General features: G+C 42.8%; 1 pseudogene; it reads right to left on the bottom strand.

Moving 5' to 3' along the window:
- Positions 1–850: 850 nt before the first annotated feature.
- LOC101434633 (ATP synthase subunit beta, mitochondrial-like) lies at positions 851–1,698 on the bottom strand (annotated as a pseudogene).
- Between the last annotated feature and the right edge of the window lie 15,374 nt (positions 1,699–17,072).

The raw sequence follows: 17,072 nt of genomic DNA on the forward strand, positions 1-17,072 counted from the left end.
CAACCCTCACTTTTATGCCAACTGATTGTGACAAGGGGGCAAAGACCAATCAATTGGGAAAGAATAGTCTCTTCAACAAATGGTGCTGGGAAAACTGGATCTCCATTTGCAATGGAAAGAAGGAGGACCCCCTACCTCAAACCTTCTACAAAAATCAACTCAATATGGACCAAAGACCTAAATATAGGAATCAGAACTATCGAACTCCTAGAAGAAAACATAGGGAAGCATCTTTAGGACTTTGTATTAGGCAATGGTTTCTCAGACTTTACACCCAAAGCGCAAGCAACAAAAGAGAAAAGAGATAAATGGGAACTCCTCATAATTAAAAACTTTCGTGCCTCCATCATGAAAGTAAAAAGACAACCTACAGAATGAAAACCACACATCTGATAAAGGTTTAATATCCAGAATATACAGAGAAATCTTTCAACTTAACAAATAAAAGACAAAGAGCCCAATTTTAAAAATGGGCAAAACTTGAATAGACATCTCTCCAAAGAAGATACAAAAATGGCCAGAAAGCACATGAAAAGATGCTCAGCATCATTAGCCATCAAGACACCGCAAATCAAAAACACAATGAGATACCATTTCACACCCACTAGAATGACTAGTATTAAAAAAAGAAAGAAAGAAAGAAAATAAGTGTTGGAGAGGATGTGGAGAAATATGAATACTCATTCATTGCAGGTGGCAATGTAAAATGGTGCAACATCTATGGGGGACAGTTTGGAGGTTCCTCAGAAACTTAAGTATAGAATTACCATATGACTCAGCAATCCCACTGCTAGGTTTATAACCAAAAGAATAGAAAGCAAGAACTCAAACAGATATTTGCACACCAATGTTTATTTTATTTTATTTTTTTTGAGGGATGTATTTTTTATTGGAAACCTTAAATACTCTTCAGACAGAACGCATCTTCAATCAAGGCTCTTGTGTGGCATACACACAGTGTTCTGGATTTGGGACAAGGACAGGAACAGCATGGTGAAGTGTTTTAATTTGCCACAAAGACGTCTCATGAACGCTCTTCAGCCAGCTTATCAGCTTTTGCCACAGCTTCTTCGATGGGTCCCACCATTTAGAAGGCCTATTCTGGAAGATGGTCATATTCACCTGCCAAAATCTGCTGGAATCCTTTAATGGTCTCTTTCAGGGGTACCAACTTCCCCATGTGACCTGAAATGGCTGGGACAAGAAACGCTGTATTTTCCGTGCACGGGACACAGTCAACTTGTCTTCCTCAGAAAGTTCATCCATACCCAGGATTGCAATGATGTCCTGAAGGGATTTGTAATCCTGGAGGATTTTTTGCACCCCACGGGCAACATCGTAATGCTCACTGCCAACAATGTTAGGATCCATGATGCGAGAGGTGGTGTCCAGAAGATCCACAGCTGGATAGATGCCCAGCTCGGCAATAGCACGGGACAGTACAGTGGTAGCATCCAAATGGGCAAAGGTAGTAGCAGGGGCAGGGTCAGTCAGGTCATCAGCAGGCACATAGATAGCCTGTACAGAGGTAATAGATCCCTTCTTTGTGGTGGTAATTCTTTCCTGCATGGCACCCATGTCAGTGGCCAGTGTAAGCTGATAGCCCACAGCAGAAGAGATTCTGCCCAATAAAGCAGACACCTCTGAGCCAGCCTGAGTGAAGCGAGAGATGTTATTGATAAAGAGCAGGACAGATATTTGCACACCAATGTTTATAGTGACATAATTCACAATTGCCAAAAGATGGGAAGCAACCCAAGTGTCAATCAACTGATGAATGGATAAACAAAATGTATATGCATACAATGGAATAATATTCAGCCATAAAAAAGGAATGAAGTTCTGATACATGTGACAACATGGACATCATGTTGAGTGAAATAATCCAACCACAAAAGGACAAATATTGTATGATCTCACTGCTATGAAATAATATTGTATGATCTCAGTGCTATGAAATAAGCAAACTCAGAGTCAGAATCTAGAATATAGGTTATCAAGGGATGGGGTGGGGATAGAGAATGGGAAGTTAAGGCTTCAAATATACAGGTTCCTATTTAGAATGATGGAAATGTTTTGGTAATGGATGGTGGTGAATGTAGCACTGCACTGTGAACGCAATTAGCAGCACTGAAATATATATTTGAATGTGGTTAAAAAGGAAATGTTAAGTAGAATATGTTACTAGAATAATATTTTTTTAAATCCATGGAGTTGCCCCACACAAACAGGGAACCCTACATTAAACCATGGACAGTAGTTAATAGTACAACTATAACAATGTGTTTTCACCAATTGTAACAAATGTACCACACCAATGCAGATGTTAATAGTAGGGCATTATATGGGAATTCTGTTTTTTATGAATGATTTTTCTGTAAACTTACAACTTCTGTAATAATAATTTTAAAAAGAGAGCAAGGGTAAAGGGCGAGAAGGAAGCATTTCACCGTCATGGAAAGGTTATGTAGGATATGAAATGAAAAGTGACCATTGGGTTCAGCATTTAGAGTTCACTGGTGACTTTGGAGAGCAGTTTGGGGGAATCAGGGCCAGAGATGAGATGCAGTGGTTTGATGAAACTGTGGATGCTGAGGAGGTAGAGATAGGATATTGAGTCATTGTCACTCTGGAAAAACCTGATTAAAGGCAGGAACCTGAGTCTGGCAACCAATCTGGGCAGAGTTCCAGACTGGGAGGGAACTGGAGAGCCAACTTTGGAAGACAGATGGCCTGAGAGGGTGGCTTCCCACAGGGTGCAAGCTACCCCACAGAGGCTTAATTCCCAGCTCCATTCCCCTCTTCTTCTCTGTGTCAGGAGCTCAAGGATGCTGGGCAGGCTGACTGAGTCCTGGGGAACTTGAAATAGATCCAGGCTCAAGGCAGGGAGTCTCTAGAGTGCAGGGACTAAGTCCCCTTCTCTTGGAGCTAGATCCTGTGGCCCTCATTCTCCCACCCTGCCCTGACATGCCTGCCCCCCAGGGCTTTCTCTACTCTTTCTTCATGCCTAAATCACTGTCATCTATCATGTGTGTGTGTGTACTTTGTTCCCTGAGCTTGTCTGACACAGGTTAGAGTAGATAGGATACGTTCACAAATGGTAATGGGGACACAGAGATACTCAGCTCTTATTTTGCATCCATGTTTTCCCAAAAGGAGACGGGTCTTTGAACTCATAGGACTGGCATGATTCTCAATCAGCAGACATAAAATCTTCCCAGGAAGTGTTTACAAAAATTCACAGAGATTTTTGGTTGATACAATTGTTGGGATTGAGGGGTATGCTGCTGGCATGTGGAGGGCAAGGGCCAGGCAGGCTATAAGTCTTTTTAAGATCCTTACAATTAAAAACTACTGCACCAAAAATGTCAGTAGCAGTCTTGTTGATAAATACTAAAACATGCTTTGTAGAGAAGGAGCTACATCCCAGGACTGGAAGAGAGGGTATTGGAAGGTTTTGGAAGACAAGGTTTGAGCTAATGTCTGGTGGGGTATGATGGATCAGGAGGGACTGATACACCAGTGAGAGAGTAGGAGAGTGTGTGGTCCATATGAGGCTGGGGAGAGAGGGACAGGGAGGGGCCTGGGTCACGGGCGACATTGTAGATCATGGTGGGGAGCTTGCACCTTATCCTGATGACCATAACCCATCGGGTGGGGGAGCTCGTGAGGTCAGGTCTGGGCATGGTGAGTGGGTGCTGTCTGTGGGTGGTCCATGTGGAGATACCCCCCTAGCAGTGGGGTATATGATTCTGGAGCTTTATGGTAATTCGTGTCCTGCGTGCAGGTGAGCTTGACTGGGGAGGGAGTATGGGCAAGGAAAAGCAGGAAGGAGCCCTGAACTGAACCCCGAGGGTTCAGAGACGTCAGAGTAAAGCCAGGAGACGGGTGGGGTCCTGGAAAGCTGAGGGAGGGAGTCTTTCAGAAAGCAGAGTCCCAACTACCCAAAGGTGCCAGCAGGGGAGAACCTCTTGGAGTCGGGAGCCTCTTCCCGCCCCCAATGACCCTGGCTGGCCCAGGCGCTCAAAGTTTGTGGAAGGGGCAATTAATACTTTGAGGTTCCCATGTTAATAGGCAGTCCAGGCAGTATTCCCTCACATATTTGTTTGCCACCAGGGCACCCCTGGGCTGCATCGGGGCTCGGTCTATGTAAACGATTTGAGTCACTAAAACCAGCGCGTCAGCACCGTCCTGATGGCCAATCTTGTGCGCGCCTGAGAAGGAAATACTTCGCCAGCCAGCCCTCCTGCGTAGACCCGAGGCCGGCCACTGGGGGTAGGGGTGGGCGAGGCCGGGCCCGCGCACCTCGGGCTCTGCGTTCGGAACTGACAGGGACTGCTTCGGAAGGGTCCCAGGGGCCGGGGTTCAAGGCCGGGGTTCCTGCCCCATAAAGAGATGGTCTGAGTGGACTGCAGAGACCACAGTGCAGTAAAGACCGCAAGGAGAAGCTGCGGGAAAAGCCGCAGCTCTCCACGCCCCGCCCCGGCCACGGCCTCTCCGCCTCCCGGCCCCGCCCCTGCCGCATGCCCCGCCCCCGCCCCGCCCCTCGCCCTCTCCACCTCCCAGCCCCGCCCCCGCCAAAAGAGAACCGAACACCCGACGTCACGCGGACCTGCAGTGCTCCAGCCGACCGCGGGGTGGCAGGCGCGCCCAGAATGCTCCGGCCCCCCCGCCCCGCCCCGTCCGTCGCCGCCTCCGCAGTCCGCGCGCGGCGGGAGGGCCTCAAGAGGCGCCCCAGGCGTCGGCGCCGCGCGGCGGGGGAAGCGCGTGCTGGGGAAACCGCTGATCCTCGGGCCCGCGGCCCGGAACCTCAGAAGTCACCTGGGCCCAGCCCCTGGCTTCGAGGGTGACCGTGGTGGTGCCACCTGGACCAGAGGCTGGTCCTCCTGAATCCCAGCCGGGCCAGGGCCCTTTGCATAATTCCAGATGTCCCTAGGACCGGACAGTGTCCTCAAGGTCCCCTTGGCTAGAAGGTCCGCCATCTCGCCTTTCTCCTCGAGTCTTGCGCTTCCTGTGGAGAGGTTCCTTCAGGTTCTGCTGCCACTCCCGCCCCAGGCTTCTTCCCGTTCCAAGTATATGCCTACAGACCCTTCCCTGAGCTCCTCTTGGCCCAGCGACAGGACCGAAGGGGAAGGGGAGGTACCTACAGGCTTCCCAGATTTCTGCTCAAGGCACACCAGGAAAGGCTAGGTGATGTGTGGTGGGGAAGAGGATATAGGTTTCTCTTTTTCTGTGTCCTGAAATCTCCCAGAGACAGTCCTCAAAAGCATGCAGGAGCCAAAGGGGAAACTGAGGCCACTGGTCAGCTGAAGATCTTCAACCTTCCTTTCCACCTGCGTTCCAGGCCTGGAACCAGTCTCTGTCTCTGTCTCTCTCTGTCTCTCTCTGTCTCTTTCTGTCTCTCTGTCTCTCTCTCTCTCTCTCTGTCTCTCTCTCTGTCTCTGTCTCTCTCTCTCTCTCTCTCTCTCTCTCTCTCTCTCTCTCTCTCTCTAATTCATCTAAAGCGGAACATACATGGCCACCTCCAGGGGAGTTGGAAGCGAAATTGAACTCTGACCAGCCAAAATATCATCCACTTCCAACTTTAAAACCTACCCTGTTGAGGAAGAGATGAGATGTGGGGGCGTTTTCGGGACTTGGAGTTGTCCTGGGTGCTGCAGGGACGGTTACCGGACATTGTATGTCCTCCCATGGCCCACTGGGTGGACTGTGGGAGAGTGTGGGCTATGATGTGGACCATTGACCATGAGGTGCAGTGGTACTCAGAGATGTATTCACCAAATGCAATGAATGTCTCATGATGATGGAGGAGGTTGTTGTTATGGGGGGAGGAGTGGGGTGAGGGGGGTGGGGGCTATATGGGGACCTCAAATTTTTTTAATGTAATATTAAAAAAATAAAGACAAAAAAAAAAAAAAACCTACCCTGTTAAATTCCCACCATTACTGTCACAGATTTCTCACTTCAGCAGTTCAACCCAGCAAATGGCACAAGCAGCCATCACCTCTCAGGCGAGTTACTACAGTAGCCTGCCACCTTTCAGCCGGTTCCCAGCACAGCAGGCAGAGGGAATCTGTTAAAACACAAATCAGGTCACATCCCTCTGCTCAGAACCTGGCAATGGCTCTCATCTCAGGCAGAGTGAAAGCCCAGGTGCTCCCCATGGCCTGCAAAGCCCTGCATGCCTCCTGGCCCTGTCACCTCTCTGGCCTCCTCGCCTCACATTGTCCCCTTGCTGGCTCTGTAGCCAGCACATGGGCCTCTTTGCTGTTCCTCCAACATGCCAGTCGTATTCCCACCTTGGGGCCTTGACTCTAGCTGGTCCCTTTGCAGGAATGTTCTGTCCCTGACATCTCTCAAGTCGGCTCAAACGGCACTTTCTCAGGGAGGCCTTCCCTGCTCACTCTATTTAATGTTTGTGACCCCTTCATCCTACCCTTTTTCTGTTCCTTAGTTATGATGTCTGCTTTATGTCTGTCTCTACCTATGATCCTGGAAACCTCAGGAAGGCAAAGACCTTTGTGTCCTTTGTTCACTGATATATCCCAAGTGTCTGGGGCAGGGTTGATGACTGAATGAATGAGTGCTTGGAATCACTAGCAGATCACACACTTAAAACTCTCTTGCATTGCAGCTCTAGATGTGGCATGGGCAAATGAGAGCTGGTTGAGAAGAGCTCGCTCCCAGGAGCTCACAGCCAGGCCCCAAAAATGCTTTTAACGCAAGCTCCTTCAGATCCTGGCTATAAATAAATGCGGATACCTGGATGTTTCATTTTTTTTAAGATTGATTTATTTATCCCCCCCACACTGTCTGTTCTCTGTGTATTCACTGTCTGCTCTGTGTCCATTTGCTGTGTGTTCTTTGTCTGCTAGTCGTCTGTTTAGGAGGCACAAAGAACTGATCCTGGGACCTTCCAGAGTGGAAGACAGGCACTCAGTCTCTTGCACCACCTCAGCTCCCTGGCCTGCTGCATCTCTTATTGTCTCTCCTCTGTGTCTCTTTTTGTTGCTTTCTCTTGCTGTACTAGCTCTCTGCTCAGGCTGGCTTGCTGCATGGGCCAGCACTGCTACATGGGCCAGCTTTCCTGTATGGGCCAGCTCTCCATGCAGGCCAGCTTTCTGCATGGGCCAGCTCACCACTTGGGCCAGTTCATCATGCAGGCCAGCTTGCATTCACCAGGAGGCCTTGAGAATCGAACCCTGTACCTCCTATGTGGTAGATGGGAGCCCAATCACTTTAGCCACATCCACTTCCACCTGGGTGTTCTTAATTTTGACAGAGAAACTCCAAAACAATCCAGGTATCAAAAGCATATCTTTTAGCCAGAAGTTTCTCCTGGAACCTCACCACCTTTGTTAAACTTGCCTTTCTGTGAAAATAGGCTTTGAGGTTTAAAACAAGAATAACAACGTGAAAACACTTTGGAACCACAACCCAACATTCCTTAGTCAGGATGACTGAAATGAAATCATGGTGATGGTCCCACTAGAGGGACTTGCAACCAATCTGACACATGATCCAATTACTCTGGCAGGACAGCTTCATCCTGAGTAACGTCCAAAGGACAATTTCTAGAGCAATTGATCAGCCCATGTGCAATGCTTCATCGAGAGCAGATGTGCTCCTTGTTTTTCTCATTACCATGATTTACTGTCTCCTGCACTTATTAAAGACAGAGGCTTCAGCCCACTTGGCTGTATGCATCCTGGAGAGATGGGGGCTGGAGGAAGGGAGGGAGGAAGAGAGGAAGGGAGGTGGTGTGGGTGCGGGCTACGGCCACCCACAGTTGCCCTGGCCCCCAAGGTCACCCCGTTGGCCAAACATGGGCTGACTGATCGGTCCACATTGTGGAGAGCTCTTCCCCAGAGCCCCCTTCAATACACACAAATATACACACATACACAAGCATCTGCTTCTACCAAAGTCAGGCATAGCCTCATTCTCCTACATGACTAACCACCAAATGAGCAGAGAAAGATGACATGGCTCGTTACAGCTCCACTCAGGATCCCGTGAGTCTATTTTGTCTAGCTTAATAGGTTTATGTACTTTAGAAGTTTCTTGTTCCATAGTCATATTCTCTTCCTCAGGGTTTGACTATTTCACTTAGGCATACATACTCATTCATACATACATACTGATTCACACAGAACCACTCACACAGACACCCAATTACAAATACACAAATTTACATATACACATGCTCACTGACACATACATACATGCACACTCACTCAAATTTGCATACACACATGGTGACTTACACATATACATACTCACATGCACACACACCTACACATTGACACCCTCATATTGATACACCCACATTGACATGTTTACACTCCCCAGGATCAGTGTCACTTAAATCAAAACTCTTTCATCAGCATTGTCCTGTGGGATGGGGGCTGGGGATGGGGAGGTGTGGGACAGGAACAGAGAAACATCCAGGCCCAGCACTCTCAATCCTTTATGGCTTGTAATCTCCTTTCATAATAATACTAATAGTATTATAATAATATATAATTTCTCAAACCCCATTAGGGATTTTAAAAATAACTAGGTTTTTTTTCATGGTGTATGATTGTGGTAGTTTGAGACATTTATAGACCCCAGGAAAATTATGTCCATTCCTGTGTGAACCCCTTGTGGGTGGGACCTTTAGATTACATTACTTCAGTTAAGAGCCTTTTCATTAGGTTACTTCAGTAAGGTGTGACCCAGGGTGGGTTTTAATACTCTTACTGGAGTCCTTTATAAACAGGATGACTACAGAGAGAGAGGCAGAAAAGAAACTTACAGAAGCTGAGAGAGAAGCCCCGGAAGCCAGAAGCTAAAAGCAACAAAATCCGGAGGAGAAGGAAAAGTCCAGCGAATGCCACCATGTGCCTTGCCATGGGCCATGTGAGAGAGGAGTCCGGGATCACTGGCACCTGGGGAGAAAACATTGCCCGATGAGGCCTTGGTTTGGATATTTTTCTCAGCCTTGAAACTGAAAATGTTTAAACTAATAAATCCCCATTATAAAAGCCAACCCATTTCTGGTACATTGTATTCTGGCAAAACTAGGAAATTAGAACAGATTTTGGTACCAGGGAAGTGGGGTGCTCCTGTCACAAATACCAAAAATTGATTTTTTTTAAAAAAGGATTTTTAATTGGCTAATGAGTGGAGGTGGGGAGAACTGTGAGGTGCTTGATAGAAAAGGCCTAGATTGTTTTAAAGAGACTCTTTTTTTAAAAAGATTTATTTATTTATTTATTTCTCTCCCCTCCCCCCCCCCACCCTGGTTGTCTGTTCTCTGTGTCTATTTGCTGCGTCTTCTTTGTCCACTTCTGTTGTTGTCAGCGGCACAGGAATCTGTGTTTCTTTTTTTTTTAAAGATTTATTTATTTATTTAATTCCCCATCCCCACCCCACCCCCGCCCAGTTGTCTGTTCTCTGTGTCCATTCGCTGCGTCTTGTTTCTTTGTCCGCTTCTGTTGTCGTCAGTGGCACGGGAAGTGTGGGTGGCGCCATTCCTGGGCAGGCTGCACTTTCTTTTGCACTGGGCGGCTCTCCTTACGGGGCACACTCCTTGCGCATGGGGCTCCCCTACACGGGGGACACCCCTGAGTGGCAGGGCACTCCTTGCGTGCATCAGAACTGCACATGGGCCAGCTCCACACGGTCAAGGAGGCCCGGGGTTTGAACCGCGGACCTTCCATGTGGTAGACGGACGCCCTAACCACTGGGCCAAGTCCGCCGCCCTAAAGAGACTCTTGGTAAAAATATTGACCCTAAAGGTATTTCTGAAGAGGCCTTATACAGAAACAATGAGTGTGTCATTGCAAACTGGAAGAAAGGCAACCTTTGCTTTAAGGTAGCAGAGAACTTGGCAAAATTGACTCTTGGTGTTAGATGGAAGGCAGAATTTGAAAGTGACAAGCTTGGATATTTAGCTGAGGAGATTTCCAAACTAAGTGTGGAGAACATGTCCTGGCCTCTCCTTGAAGCTTATAGTAAAATGTGAGAGGCATGGGATAAGCTGAGAACTGAACTCCTGGGCACAAAGAAACCAAAAATGTATGGTTTGAAAAATTCAGAGCTTCCAGAAAAAGAAGTCCCCAGATAATAGTGCTCCATGTGAAAACTTAACTAAAGTTGGACCATGTCAGTCATTTCAATGTAAGTCAGGATTGGAAATGTAGTTATCCAGAAAGGATCTGGGAGAATCCTACTGTCTGATGGTTGGGCCCCCTGTGTGCTGCATGCTAAACCAAGAAGCTTTTAGCAAGATCTGTGTGAACAAAACCACTGCCAGCCTGGACTAAAAGGGACAGAAAAGGGACAGATTGAAGGAAAAATGACTTAAAAGCAGAACCGTGGAAGCTGAGGTCTGGACCCAAGATGTATTCTCAGGCCAGGAAAGTGAGCCCAATCACATGTGTGGAAAGGGTGAGTTTGCCATGGTAGTTGAAGAGGGTGGGCCTTCCAACCCATTGTTCAAGGAGAGTGCTGCCATCCAGGCTTGAGAGAAAGTGGGGCACATTTCTCTGGAATTGGGGAGTTTGGCTGCCACCACACTGTTCTGAGGGGGTTGAGCCTGTAACCCAAAGATTGGGGACAGTCTGGCTGTCACCCAGTGTTCTTGGAGGGTGGGGCCTAGAGTTCAGCAGCCACTCAGGTGCTTGATGAGGGTGGAGCCACCTGCTTGCCATTACCCCAATGCTTGAAGATGTTGATGCCTTCACCCTAGAGTTTGGGGAGAGCTTGGCCACTGCACAAGCCCTTGGAAAGAGTGGAGCTGCTGTTCCTTCAAGTCTGGAGGACAAGTCATTGTTCTATAGATGACTTTCAGAACTTGAAATCTAATGGAGTATGTCCTGCAGGGTTTTGAGACTGTTTGGGACTCATGACCCCTTTTTTCCTTCCAATTTCTCCCTGTGGTAATTGGAATGTGTATCCTATGACTGCCCTCTCTTTTTCTATTGGAAGCAGATAGCTTGTTCTCTAAGTTTCACAGGTCCACAACCTGACGGGAATTGTGGACAGACACCTGATTATCTGTCTGGAGCCATAAGACCCAAGGACTTGGGCTATTTGATGATAATTTGTGCTTAATATTGTTCCTGAAATGATTTAAGACTTTGTGGGATATTGTGATGAAATTCATGTATTTGTGTATGGAAGAAGCATGTCTTTTGGGGGTCCAGAAGGTGGAGTGTGGTAGTTGGAGGCTTTCAAAGACCCCATAAAAATCATGTCCCTAGAGCTCATCCAATCCTGTGAGTGTGAACCTATCGTGGGTGGGACCTCTTGATTAGATTACTTCAATTAAGGGCATTTTGATTAGCTTATTTCAATTAAGGCGGGTCCAGAGTGGGTCTTAATCCTCTTACTGGAGTCCTTCATATATAGGATGAATATAGAGAAAGGGAGAGAGAGAGAGAAACCTACAGAAATTGAGAGAGAAAGCCTTGAAAGCCAGAAGCTAAAATCAACAAAACCTGGAGGAGAAGGGAGAGCCTAGAAGACACTGTCATGTACCTTGCCATGTGACAGAGGAGCACAGGATCGCTGACAAAAGGTCTTTGGGGAGAAAGCATCACCTAATAATCCCTTGATTTGGACCCTCTCATGGCCTCAGAACTATAAGTTTGCAAGTAATAAATCTTCATTGTCAAAGCCAACCCACTTCTGGTATATTGCCTTCAGCAGCTTAGCAAACTAAAACATGATAAAAAAAAGTAATTTTGAATCTAAAATATTTCATTTAAATTTTTATATGGTTATAAAATTTATACTAATTTCCTTTTTGACTATAATCTTTAAGAATATTCGTAATAAATATACAATGACAAATTTAGACTTCTTTCACTTTAAAGAGTGGCATATACTCTTTATTTTACTTTATATTAATTATGAAATATGAAGTATGATTCATCAAAAAATACCTTTTAAATGACATCTATCATGTTAGTTTAAGATCAAAAGTATCTTAAAATGTAGATAAATGCAACCACATGTTATAGGATCAAATAAATGCAAAAACGGCTTTTGTGACGAATGTTTGTAATTCTTGTATTTGAGGTTTAAAAATCATGTAGTTATCATTTGTCATTTACAGGTCTTGTGTCTAAATGATTAGATAAGAGAAGGCATTTACATCTGCTAGTTGTAAGCACTTTTCTCCAAAATAGGTTGCTAGGCTTTATTCCAAATAAATGAAAAGACAAATTGGCTAATCTTCTTAAGATAGTGTTTTGAAGTAATAGAAACTTCTTGATGTGTCTTACAGGAATTTTGGTGCAAGGAATGTAATTTACATATCTGGTGAAAATCAGCCTGAGGCGAATTTGCAAAATTATTATTTTATATTATCATTTATACCATCCTCATTAATTTGTATTCCTTATGCTTATGCATTTAAGCAATGGTCCTTTGCAAATACAAAATAAACAATATTTTATTTACATAAGAAAGAAATCAATTTACAATTGCATAGTAAGTCTCCCATGGGGTATAGTGGTATTTGGCTGAATTATAAACTGATATTAATCATATCTACACTAATTGTTCATTCAATACTCATTGAGACACTTTCTAATTAGTCTGGTTTTAAAGGGGGAAATGCTTACAAAAATTTCAATTAAGTATATTTTAATTGAAATTGTACTAGGGAGTTATTACCATCTTCAAGTCTATGAAACACATGAAACACTCTCACAGACCCCTGGCTGGGAAATGCTGATCGAGGCCATGACACTCATTTCACCAGTTAAGGACATGAGAGTCCAGGCTTACAGGATAACATGGCAGGGCTGTAGCTAAAAGGCAGGGGAGCAGAGGTGGAGGATCAGCAAGCCTGGGTTTGAGTCTTGACTCTCCTCTATGTCGTATGTGACCCTGAGTACATTACATATGGCCCTCGGTTTCCTCAGAACCAGAACAGGAATAATAGTAAACACCCTTCTACTTATGACACAATATTTTTATAACCACAACCCAAATGGGTTTAATTGGGAGCCATCAAAAACCCCACAAACTTGACAGAGGATTTGAATGGGGTACAAAGCTGGCAAGGGTAACACCACAGCAAAGACCAAGTAGTTGGGTGGGGGTATCGCTGAAGGGGATACATAGCTCTCTAGTTCTGCGACCGGGTCCTGACTCTGCAGAATAAAGAAAATGAATCACATCAACACACTGAATCAAAAGACTGAAAATCAATGATAAAGAGCAAATCTTAAAAGCAGCAAGAGGAAAAAAGGACACATTATATTCAAAAGAACAAATTTGAAATCACTACTGATTACTCATCAGAAACAATGCAAACCAGAATAAAATGGAAAAAATACATCTTTAACCTGCTGAAAGAAAAAACTGTCAACTCTGAATTCTATATCTAGTGAAAATCTATTTCAAAAATGAAGGTAACCTTAAAAAGAATGAAGTTCCGATTCATGTGGAAGGCATCACGTTGGGTGAACAAAGCCAGAGAGTAAAGGACAAATATGGTATGAGTCCACTTATATGAACTATCTAGAATAAGCAAATTCATAGAGACAGAAAGTAGATTAGAGAATACCAGAGGCCATGGGGAGAGGGATGAGGAGTTATTGCTTAATGGGAACAGAGATTCTGTTTGGGGTGATGGAAAAAATTTGGTACTGTTTGATTGTGATGGCAGTGCAACATTGAAAATGTAATTTTTGCCACTAAATTGCACACTTAAAAATGGTTAAAATGGGAAATGTCTGTGTGTGTGTGTATATATATATAGTGCCATGATAAAAAAATTTTAAAAACAAAATTAAAAATGAGAAAATTTTAAAGCTTTTTATCAATTCATTTAAAAATAAAAATACATTCTAACACAAACAGCATCTGAAGATAAATTGTGAAAGGTTTAAGATGAATGTTATAAGCCCTAGAATAACCACTCAAAATAAAGAAGTATAATTAATAAGCCAATGATGGAGATTAAGTGAAATCATTAAAAAGTATTGAAATAACCCAAAATAAGGCAGGAGAAAAGGAAAAACAAGAAAAAAAGAACAGATACAAATCAAATACAACACATATAAATCCAAACATGTTAAAAAATGCATTAATGGGGAGCAAATTTGGCTCAAACTGTTGAGCGCCTGCTTCCCAGATAGGAGGCCCGAAATTCGGTTCCTGGTGCCTGCTGAAAACAAAAAAACAAAAACAAACAACAAGCAAACAAGTGAAAAAAACAATTTAGGGGAGCTGATGTGGCTCAGTGTTTGAGTGACGGCTTCCCACATACGAGGTCCTGGGTTCATTCTCTTGCCTTGGTACTTTAAAAAAAAAAAAAGTATTAATATAAGAGGTCTAAACACCCCAGTTAAAAGGCAAATATTGTCAAACGGGATAAAAAGCAAATTCCAACTATACACTTCTATTAGAAATTCACTTAAAATACTGCTAGGTTAAAAATAAGTGAATGGAAAAAGAAATACCATGCAAACATTGAACATAAGAATGCTGGAATGGCTGTATTAGTATCAGACAAAGTAATCTTCACACAGGAAATACTGCCAGAAATAAGTAGGGATATTTCGCTGTGATAAGGAAGTCAATGCATCAAGAAGATCTAACAGTTCTAAAGGTGCATGTACACAATAACAGAGCTTCAAAATGCATAAAGTAAAAACTGAGAGAAGTGACAAATCCACAATTGTAGTTGGAGATTTTAATACTCCTTTCTTCATATTTGATTGAACAAATAGACCAGAGAATCATGAGGAGATACAGATTTATACAACCTGATTAACTAACTTGAGCTAATTGACATTGCTAGAAGACCCCACCCAACAACTGCAGAATATATATTTTTTTCAATGTGTATTGAACATACACAAAAGTAAACTACGTGCTCAGCCATAAAAGAAATCCCCACAAATCTTAATTGTTTGAGATCAGACAAAGTATGTTCTTTGACCACAATGGAATCAAATTTAAAATGAGTAACAAAAAGATATATGGGGAAAAAACTTTTGGAATTTTAAAAATAAGCTTCTAAGTAATTCATACTATAAAGAAGAAATTACAAGGAAAATTAGATAATACTTTGAACTGAATGAGTATAAAAACAGAACATATCACAATCTGTGTGATTCAGCTAAAGTAGTTCTTAAGGGGAAGTGCATGGTTTGGATGTTTATATTATGAAAGAAGAAAGGTCTAAAATCAATAATTTATGCTTCCACCCAAAAAGTTAGGATAAAAATTAAAATAACCCCAAAGTAAGTGAAAGGAAGGCAATAACAAAGATTAGAGTAGAAATCAATTAAATAAAATACAGAAAAATAATAAAGAAAACTGATCAAATCAAAAGCTTCTTTGAAATCAAAAAGTTGATAACCCTCTTGCTTGAATAATCAAGAAAAAAGACATGCAAATTCATAAAACCAGGAGTGAAAGAGAAGACATCATCACTGATTCTACAGATACCAAAAGGATAATAAGAGAATGTTATGAACAACTTGATGCCAATAAATTCCACAACCTAGATGAACTGGACAAATCAAATGAAAGACACAAATTACCAAAACTTACTCAAAAACAAATAGAAAAACTGAATAGCATGGCATACATTAAAGATATTGAAAGAGATTTGAATAAATATTTGAATAACCCTTTCACCAAAGAACATATGCAATTAGTCCATAGAAAACAAGAAAAGATGCTCAAAATCATTAGTCATTAGGAGATGCAAATTAAAACCATAATGAGACACTACTAAACATCCACTCAAATGAGTAAAACTAAAAAGAATGAAAATAGCAAGTGTTGATGAAAATAGAGTAATCACGAATGGAAATGTGAAATGATACAGTCACTTTGGAAAATAGTTTGGCAGTTCCTCAACTTGTTACGAATACATTCACCACATGAACCAGTAATTCCACGTCTAGATTTATAGCCAAGAGAAATGAAAACATATGTCCACACAAAGACTTGTACACAAATGTCCATAGCAGCAGTATTAATAATAACCCAAAAATGGAGGCAACTCAAATGTCTACCAATGTGAATAGATAAACAAAGGGTGGCATAGCCATACAATAGAATGCTATTCAGCAAGAGAAAGGAACAAAGTACTGATATTCACTACAACATTGATGAATCTCAAAAACATGATCCTCAGTGAAAGAAGCTAGATACAAAAGGTCACATATTGTATGATTCCATTTCTATGAAATGTCCAGAAGAGGCATATTCATAGAGACAAAGTAGATTAGTAGTTGCCTGGGCCTGGGCGTGGAAATAAGGAGTGACTGCTCATGGGAAGAAGGGGACATTCGGGGTGACTGAAATTTTCTAAAATTGGATTGTGGTGGTGGTTATACAACTCTGAAAATTGAATGCTTAAAATGGGCACATTGTATGGTATATAAATTACACCTCAAAAAAAAGTTGCTAAAAATAAATAAAACAGGTGGAATTATTTTAATGATATACTTGATTTAATCTAATATGGCCAAAATATTATCATTTCAACATATAATCAGTACCAAAAAAATTATTTATATGCTATTAGCTTCTTTTTTTATACCAAGCTTTCAAATCTGGAGTGTGTTTTAGCATCCAACACATCTCAATTGGGACTAGTTACTTTTTTTCTTTAGATGAAATAGACTTTATTTATTGTTTTAAATATACAAAGATCACAAAAAATATTACATTAAAAAATATAAGAGGTCCCCATATACCTAATTCCTCACACACCCCCACTCCTCCCATGTCAACAACCTCTTTCATCAGTGTGGCACATTCATTGTATTTGATGAATACATTTTGGAGCACTACTACATTGTATGGATAATAGTTTATGTTGTAGTTTACACTGTCTCCCAGTCCATTCAGTGGGTTATGGCAGAATATATAATGTCCTGCATCTGTCCCTACAATATCATTCAGGACAACTTCAAGTTCCAAAAATGCCCCCATATCACACCTCTTCTTCCCTCTCCCTGCCTTCAGCAACTCCCATGGCCACTGTCTCCACATCAATGATATAATTTCTTCCATTGCTAGAGTCACAATAATTCTATAGTAGA

Source organism: Dasypus novemcinctus, chromosome X, assembly GCF_030445035.2.
Source record: "Dasypus novemcinctus isolate mDasNov1 chromosome X, mDasNov1.1.hap2, whole genome shotgun sequence".
Taxonomy (NCBI): domain Eukaryota; kingdom Metazoa; phylum Chordata; class Mammalia; order Cingulata; family Dasypodidae; genus Dasypus; species Dasypus novemcinctus.